The sequence below is a fragment of the Bombyx mori genome, chromosome 13, assembly GCF_030269925.1.
Source record: "Bombyx mori chromosome 13, ASM3026992v2".
Lineage (NCBI taxonomy): Eukaryota > Metazoa > Arthropoda > Insecta > Lepidoptera > Bombycidae > Bombyx > Bombyx mori.
This window is the reverse complement of record NC_085119.1, coordinates 8,115,839-8,124,459: the sequence shown is the minus strand read 5'-3', so window position 1 is coordinate 8,124,459 and position 8,621 is coordinate 8,115,839.

Genomic DNA, 8,621 nt, shown 5'->3' with positions numbered 1-8,621 from the left:
ACACGGCGCGACACCTGTCCCTGCGTGCAGTAGCTTAGGCAAAAACATACCGCAATGTACTTGGAAATTTTACTTAGAAAATTACTCAAGATTGTTGTACTATAATAATACATAATATATACATATATACGTATATATGTGTATATGTATTATTTTATTCACATTAAAATAAAGTTTAGCCCAGTAAAACTATAGCACAAACTGAGTTGCTCTATAAAGAGAAACAACATTTAAGGCTATAGCTTCACTAGTTTTTATGTTTTTTATATTTCAATATTCAAAAATGTTTTAATATTTCTAATGTTTCTTCTTCTAATTCACGTGAATATCAACGTTCAAAGATTAGGTTACACATGCCGGTCGAGGTAACAAAAGCTTATTGATAAATCTAATAACTGGTAGTAGGACCTCTTGTGAATCCGCGCGGGTAGGTACCACCGCCCAGCCTATTTCTGCCGTGAACCAGTAATGCGTTTCGGTCTGAAGGGTAGAGGAGCCGTTGTTACTATACTGAGACCTTAGAACTTGTATCTCAAGGTGGGTGGCGCATTTACGTTGTGGACGTCTATGGGCTCCAGTAACCACTTAACACCAGGTGGGATGTGACCTCGTCCACCCATCTAAGCAATAAAAAAAATAAAAAAAACATCTGATAATGTTTCTTACCACTTGCCACTTTGTCATAATTGTACTTTATTTCCTGTTTTTTCATGAGGACTGAATGACGCGGTCGTATTTTGATAAATTGTGGATGGAATTAAAATATGTAATATTTCTGTTTAATCGACTGTTTTTTTTTGTTTTTTTATTGCTTAGATGGGTAGATGAGCTCACAGCCCACCTACTGTTAAGTGGTTCCTAGAGCCCACAGCACCAAAAACCCAAATGCTGAAACCCACCTTGGGACATGAGTTGTGAGTCTCAGTTTCACAGTATATTACTGGTGGTAGGACCTCTTGTGAGTACGCACTGGTAGGTATCACCACCCCGCCTATTTCTGCCGTGAAGCAGTAATGCGTTTCGGTTTGAAGGGTGGGGCAGCCGTTGTAACTATACTGAGACCTTAGAACTTATAGTCGAGGTGGGTGGCGCATTTACGTTGTAGATGTCTATGGGCTCCAGTAACAACTTAACACCAGGTGGGCTGCGAGCTCGTCCATCCATCTAAGGAATAAAAAAATAATAAAAAAAAATTCCCAACCCTTAGAAATAGGCTGGGTGCTGGTACCTCCCGTGCAGGCTCACAAGTCGCCGTACTATCAGTAAAGCCTTGTTCGGACTGGGCGAGTATTTTAGTCGAGTACCGAGTAATTTAGTGGCTAAACTATTCGCTACTCGCCCGAAAAAATAGAACAAAATGGATTGACTTGACTAAATTATTTACTAACCTACTCGACTACATTTTTGGTGCTCAGACACATTTAGCTACTAAATTACTCGGTACTCGACTAAAATACTCGCCTAGTCCGAACAAGGCTTAAGCGACTTCAGTGAGTAAATTGTGTTTCGGCTATACATGATTTAAAAGAAAATGACATTTAAAAACCTTAGCAGCATATTGTTTGCCACGCCATTAAGTATTATTAGAGCTGCGTCATCATCATTAATTTATTTACCCATCGTAACTATATTTATGTCTTTTTTTTAATTTATTTTATAATTTCCAAATACACAATTTTGGAAGTTTTAATGTTTTGCTCTCCGTCAAGATCGCATGTGACATTAAATTATTATTTTCTCTTGTTTTAACCACAGTGTAAGGAGTTATTGAGACTGTGTTGCTGTGGTACCAAACCAATTGAGCTCAGCATATACTCGTACCATAAACAATTTTTTTTTGCTTTATATGGTCAGTCGAGCTCTTAACCCTGACCCACCTGATGTTAAGTGGTTCCCAGTCAATATGTATATGCTGCCACCATATAGATATGAGTTGTATAGTTTAAGTTTTACAGTAAAATGTACCTCTTCTTGTTGACTGTTTTTTCTAATGTTAATTGTGTTTTGGTTTGCAATAAAGTATACCTATCTCTTTCTCTTTTCTCTCTCTCTCTCTCTCTAAAATGGCTGCCCCACCCTTGCATCAGAAACGTATTCATGGCAGAAATAGGCAGGGTGATGGTGGTGACCCACTTGTGGGCGCTCACTTGCCCCCACTTCTTCGAGGACTTCTTGCCCTACCACCACCAGTCAAAAATACGTTTACCTAGTTTAGCTTCAAATGGATATTTGTTTCGCTTGTGGACTTCAGACTTCAATAATTATAGCTTCACATAATTATAAGTAATGTGTATAATACGGAACTAGTTTTTATGCGACTTCATTACAAAACAATGATTCATCTATTTGTAGTTACATTTTTTTTGATTAGTCATTACTTATTGTTGATTTTGTTTTTATTAAATTACTTGCACGTTAGACGTATATATATCAAAAAAGGTTTATAGGTATAAAATATTAAAAAATGCAGCAGGTAAGTAAAAATTACAACATATTTTAATCACTATGAAGATAACCTAGGCAAAAAAAACAAAAGTAATTTTAAGAAAAAGTAAAAAATAAACTTTTGGATATATTGTGTATTCCTAGAGATGACTATCGAGGCTGATATCCTAGAATCAATACTAAACAGTAAGCTCGTATCTAACTCTTACTCAAGGTTTTTTCTCTTCGTATGCCGATAGCCTTGAGAGGCTATTTCAGCATTTCCTTGACGTGCAGGTGAGCTCACGGGGCTCAAACCGGGAGTGTTGCTAACACTGGCCCTAGCAAGAGCAGTGCTTTGCAGAATCTACCACCGGATCGGAAACGCGACCCACTGAGAAGGTCCGGCGAGAACCTCAGTGGGCTGTGTTTATAGGTTAATTTACTCGTCGATCCCTTCGTCGCAAGCGACGGGTTCGGCCAGGATGGTGGCCGGTGGTTGAGGTACCTAAAAAAATGGATTTTACGCACTTTTCCCTAGTAGTATACAGGTAGGCAGATGATAAGATTTGTTTCAGTAAAATTGTTTTTTTACGATAAAAAAAGCTACCGTTAGTTACGTTACCGTCGTTTAAAGGCTTTTTCAAATCCCTTTATACGGTTTGAGAGCATTTTTACTACAATGAAATGATAAATAACCTACACTTTCTGTATGTTTCATCAACATATATATAATTCTCGATTTTAAATTAAATCATAATTCGCATATTCGCGCAATAGAATGCTTTGACGTCAAGAGTCGACAAGCGTCTTAGCAAAGATCTTGCTTTGAGTTTGCGTTGAATTTGCAATCATTCGAAATCAGGCGGTAGACTGAGAACTTTCCCGGCTTCTGCGAATGCAGTATCATCATTCAGAGGCAGTTAAAAGCCTATACATTTCAAGCTTGTTTCAAGGTGGATTCAAGTAACTCAGAGAGAGAGAGAATACACTTTATTGCACACCAAAACACAATTTATATTCAAAAAACAATCAAAAAAGCAGATACATTTGTACAATAGGTGGTCTTATCGCTAAAAGCGATCTGTTTCAGACAACCGTTTAATTTACAGAAATTCTGGAAAATATAAAAATATAGCAGGTATGTTGCGGTGTACTATAGATAATACATTATTGTAGAAAATATATACATACAATAAACAAAATATATACTGTTTAAATATTTAATATGAAATATATACCAATATTTTTATATTTTTTATATTAACTGAGTGATAAATTTACTTTAATATTTTCGGTAACATAACTTTGAAAAACTTTCCAGTTTTACTAAGACAGGTGCCCGAGCACGGGCTCAGCCAGGATGGGTTGGATTTGCGAACAGCTGCCCAAGCGCCTTCGAAAGAGATTTATCTACTCAAAGGTAGTTACACCCACTACGGGATCGGAATCGCGACCCTGACTGACGTACTGAGGTTAAGGTTCACTTCTTCAACGAATTCAACGCGTTTGGTTACTGTGGTCTCTATGCTTGCTCGTAGTGCTAGACCTGCAGGCGTCTAATAATTGTGTCAGTGGATGGAGTTGATCCGTAATGATGTATCTTGGGCGTCGACGCTGATCGGCTCCTGCGTGAGCCAGCGACAGCAAGTAGTTAGCGGCGGCCACGATGAGGTGCTTTTTATGAGGCATCTCCTTATCGAAGTATGGTTCCGACGCTGATTTCAGGTATTTTTTGATTCGAGGCCCAGATCGTTGTGAGGATCGACGTTCCTCATGAGCCACTGGGTTCCGATGGCTGCCCTGCAAAAACGGGATTAAAGGGTGTCTATGTGGGTAGGAGCGACAACCTCACTCGCATAGGTCATTCGCAACATGAACGCTGCCGCCGATTGTGTTTCTAATTTTGAAGTCATATTTACAGTGGTATGGCGGCTATACTACTTTTTAAAGCGGAGCGCACTATAGTAGTTAAATAAGAATTATAAAAATGTAAGGTTGTAAATTAGTGAATAAGTTTCTGTTTTTTTCGAATCCCAATATGATACATCGGTAATGTACGGGGTACTTATATCCTATTCGAAGAGCGGCGCGATATAAAGTGACGCTGCGGCGTTGTCACGGTGGACTAGCACAAATAGCTCAATTAAGGCGAGTCGATGTGCTCGGCGCATCGCTTCGACAACAAATGGACCGGTCATCTGTACACGTACCCATCGGTACGGTGTCACGTTCTAGATTGGTTGCATCCCGTTTGCGTCCGATGTTTAAAAAATATTGAATTTGGACGATCAATTTGTCGGTCTGTCAATGGACACCGGATATTTTTGGTGATATTTTATCGGTTGATTTATTACTGCGGGAGTTTTCCATATACGGTTTTACATGCTTTATTGAGATATTGATTACTATTTAATTAAATTCTAACATAAAAATATAGAGTTTAACTAAAGTCAAATATTTGTCAAGCAATTAATTTCTGTAGCGGCAATCTTAGACACACATGATGTAGGCTTAAATGATGTGGTCTCGCGGGCTGACGGACCCCGCATACGGGTGACAGACCGAAGAGGCGATCCGAACGGATACGCCTCTCAGACTGGGTGAATCGCGACCGAGGACGTCTCGCCTTCCGGGTGCCGTGTTGCTCACGAGACACGGCTGTTTCGGCCGCTACCTGTACATCGTTGCCCGGAGGGAGCCGACGCCGAAGTGCCACCACTGCAGTGGATGTAACAAGGACACGTCGGAGCACACGCTCGCGTAGTGTCCCGCGTCCTCGTCGCAACAATAGGACCGGACTTGTCGCTTCCGACCATCGTGGTAAGATGCTTGGCAGCGACGAATCCTGGCAGGCGATGCTCGACTTCTGTGGATCCACCATCTTGCAGAAGGAGGCGGCGGAACGGGAGAGAGAGAGCTCTTCTTTCCTCTCAGCCCCGTGCCGCTGCCGCTGAGCCGGGGGTTGGAGGACGGTGTTCGTCCAGCTCTGGCTCATGTGAGGAGACGGTCACCTCCAAGTGATGGTCACGGGGCGACCTGAGGAGGTCGAGTTATCGCCGGTCGCTACCGTCACTCTAGCGCGCTGGCAACAAAAGGAAGGGACGACGCGTCGTCGGTAGCGGTCTGCGATGCGGTCCGCATTGCCGTCGTCTCTATCGTCGTCGTCGAACATACTGTGGAAAAGCAATCCGGTCGGCGGTGTATCGCGTTTCGACCCGGCAGGCTGGTTCTGAACCAGCGGGGTATCCCGGGACACCAGCGGCATCGCCCGGGCGGTCTGGTAGGGTAGAGTAGATCGGCATTGTTGGTCGTCGACTATCGCCTCGACGACCCGTCGGTCGAACGTCCTCGGGGTGGCGCTGCGAGTCTGGTTGTAGTGTTGACGGCGGGAACTCCCTTACTCTGACCGGTTTCTGACGACTTCTGAGATCGTGCGTCAGGTGTAAGAGTATAGGGGAGTCATTTAACGGCCGTCTGGTGTAGTGGTAAGTGACTTGGTCACTACACAAGGTGGTCGCGGGTTCGAATCCCGCCAAGGGAAGATATTTGTATGGTAAATATAAATGTCTTTTCCAGGGTTATGGATGTATATTAAATATATGTATGTGTATAATAAAAATCTTACATTTATATCCGTTATCTGGTACCTGTAACACAAGTTCTTTACGAACTTACCACGGGGCCAGTTAACGTGGCGTGATTGTTAGTAAATATTTATTTTTTTATTTATTTATTTAGTGCGGTAGGGCCGTAAAAATATCCTTGGGCTCGCGATCTGCTCCCAACATTAGATCGTCAAGTCGCATATACCCTGCGCGCCCCCTAGGCACGGGATCTCGTAGAGGGTTCAGCCCCCGGCCTGGAAAAAAAGTTTTAAAAGATATTAGTAACACGCGCCTTTCACAATAATGATAATTGAAAAAAAAGTTAGCAAAGTTATTTTTCTTTTAATTTTATGAATATGTTTACTATTGTTACACACATTCTTATTGTTTTACATATTTTTATCAAATCTAGTATCAATGAAAATGATACTAGTTAAAATTATTTAACCCATCGATGTATTAAGCGGAATCATGCGGCGTATATATCAGAAGCTTTGATCCTTTAGTATTTAATTGTTGAAACTTCAAAGCCTTTGAAAATCTGAACTTAAACTGAAACTACGTTGTTTGCAATGACAAGCTCACGAGATAGTTTCAAAGGTGAAAATATGTATCGCGATATCAAAGTCCGCTATTTATGTTAAATAATTTAATCTCCCGTTGGCGTCTAACGTAGCATGTTTTCGCGTAATTTAATCAATAATCTTTGTTCAACATAATGAAATTTTCAGTGAACGTAGCTGAGAAAATATGGGGAGTATTTGCGAAGGTAAAGATGTCTGTTCGAGAGCACTCATGGAATTTTCAGTAGCAATAAAAAAACAGTTCACCCTTTAAGGGCCTCTGAATGTCGGAAAGCGTTCGAAAAACAATATCGCCCTCGATGTCTCAGTCGATCAGGTCGAAGTCAATGGCGATTTCCGTAAAAGTGTCACGTAATATGTAAATCGTACAGGTCGCGATGTGGCTCGAATGTCAAAAACATCCGGTGACTTGAATAGATCTTTAGCCGATTCTTCTCAATGACGACTTCACTTTCAAACAAATGAAAGAGATAGTTCTCTTAAATTTTTATAGTATTGTTTTGGACGTAATAGGTTTTGTTAATAAACGAGTTTCCTAGGTAAGACAATGTTTTCCCATTTAATCATGTTCGAAGACATCAACGTAAATACATAATGCTGTGTAATTCAAATTTAGGTTCCACTGCGTTTGCTAATTAAATCTCAAAAGTTTAGAAAATTTGATTTGTGGATGTTTTGTTATAAAATTCAGTTTCAGTAAAAAAAACAATAAAAGTGTTGTAATTCGGAGTTGTATTTTTCGATAAAACACACAAATTTAAAATACCATTTTCATTTTTTTTTATTTTTTACATTTAAAATCGCTGCAATGTTGTTTGCCATCTCAAGCACTCAACTGTACAGTTCTTCTTAATAACGTTAAATGAAAAACAAAATGGAACTTAAAATTTCTTGCACCGCACGCGCGCGGGGAGATGTACACTTTTATCCGAAGTGACGCTTAATGGCGCAACAATTTCCCTCGAATCTCGCATCGCGACGCCTTTGTTTAAATATGCAGGGTGTCACCGCCGGTGACGTACTCAAAATATTACAACGTACGCCTGTTAGCATAATAAAACGTGCATTGCTTCAGGCAGCGCATTAAGCTGCACTAACGAGGTGTGTGCAAGAATCAAATGTCACACGTGTTTTTATAGACTTCGTTTAGAACGAAAGACTTCAGCTTTGATTTTCGCCAAAAGTTTTTTGGAACGAAGTTCCTTATGGGACGATGCGGAGGGGTACCCTAACCGGGAAAAAATGTCCGATTTTTATTAGTAATGTACACAGTGTACAACTTAACTTTGTAATAACGCACAAATTAGTAATGCACACAGTGTACGACTTAACTTTGTAATAACGTACAAAAAATAATAAGATATTGGAACGAAGTTCCGTATCGCTAAGTTGTGAAAGGGGGCTAGACGGAAAAAATTCTTACGAAAAGTTGTCACGACACTTTTTAGATCCGTCATTCTGACCAATCAACGTGTAGGCGCTTATCGCGTGACATTGCTCGTATCCGATTGGTCCGCGTAATGAGTACAGTTTCTCGAGATAGCGTTCCAACAATAGTAATTTAGTTCATAGTATTGTTTTTTTCTTCTTCATAATGCCGTAATTTATTATTATAACTTTAAAAAAAAAATTACAATTCCTTCACTAATTAATCGAAAGGAACTTTGTTCCATCCGGGTGTCCCTTGACACCTCTGAAGTTTTTTTTTTATCATTAATTGATCACGATCTCAGAGCGTTCGTTTGCGCAATACACTAACTACTATCCAAACAACCGTGAATGAAGTGTACCACAATAAGTTCGCGCGTTACCAAAAATGACCGTGGGTTGTTGCGAAACCTCCAGTTTTATTTTCTTTATACCTCGAATAGAACTTAAAATTAATATTATTATAATAAGGAACTTCGTTCCTATCCGGTGTCTCACGATACCACACATATTTTTTTAGAAATTTAATAATCTCATATAAATCTGTTTTGCTTTTTGTAATTAGGCGACGTGCTCT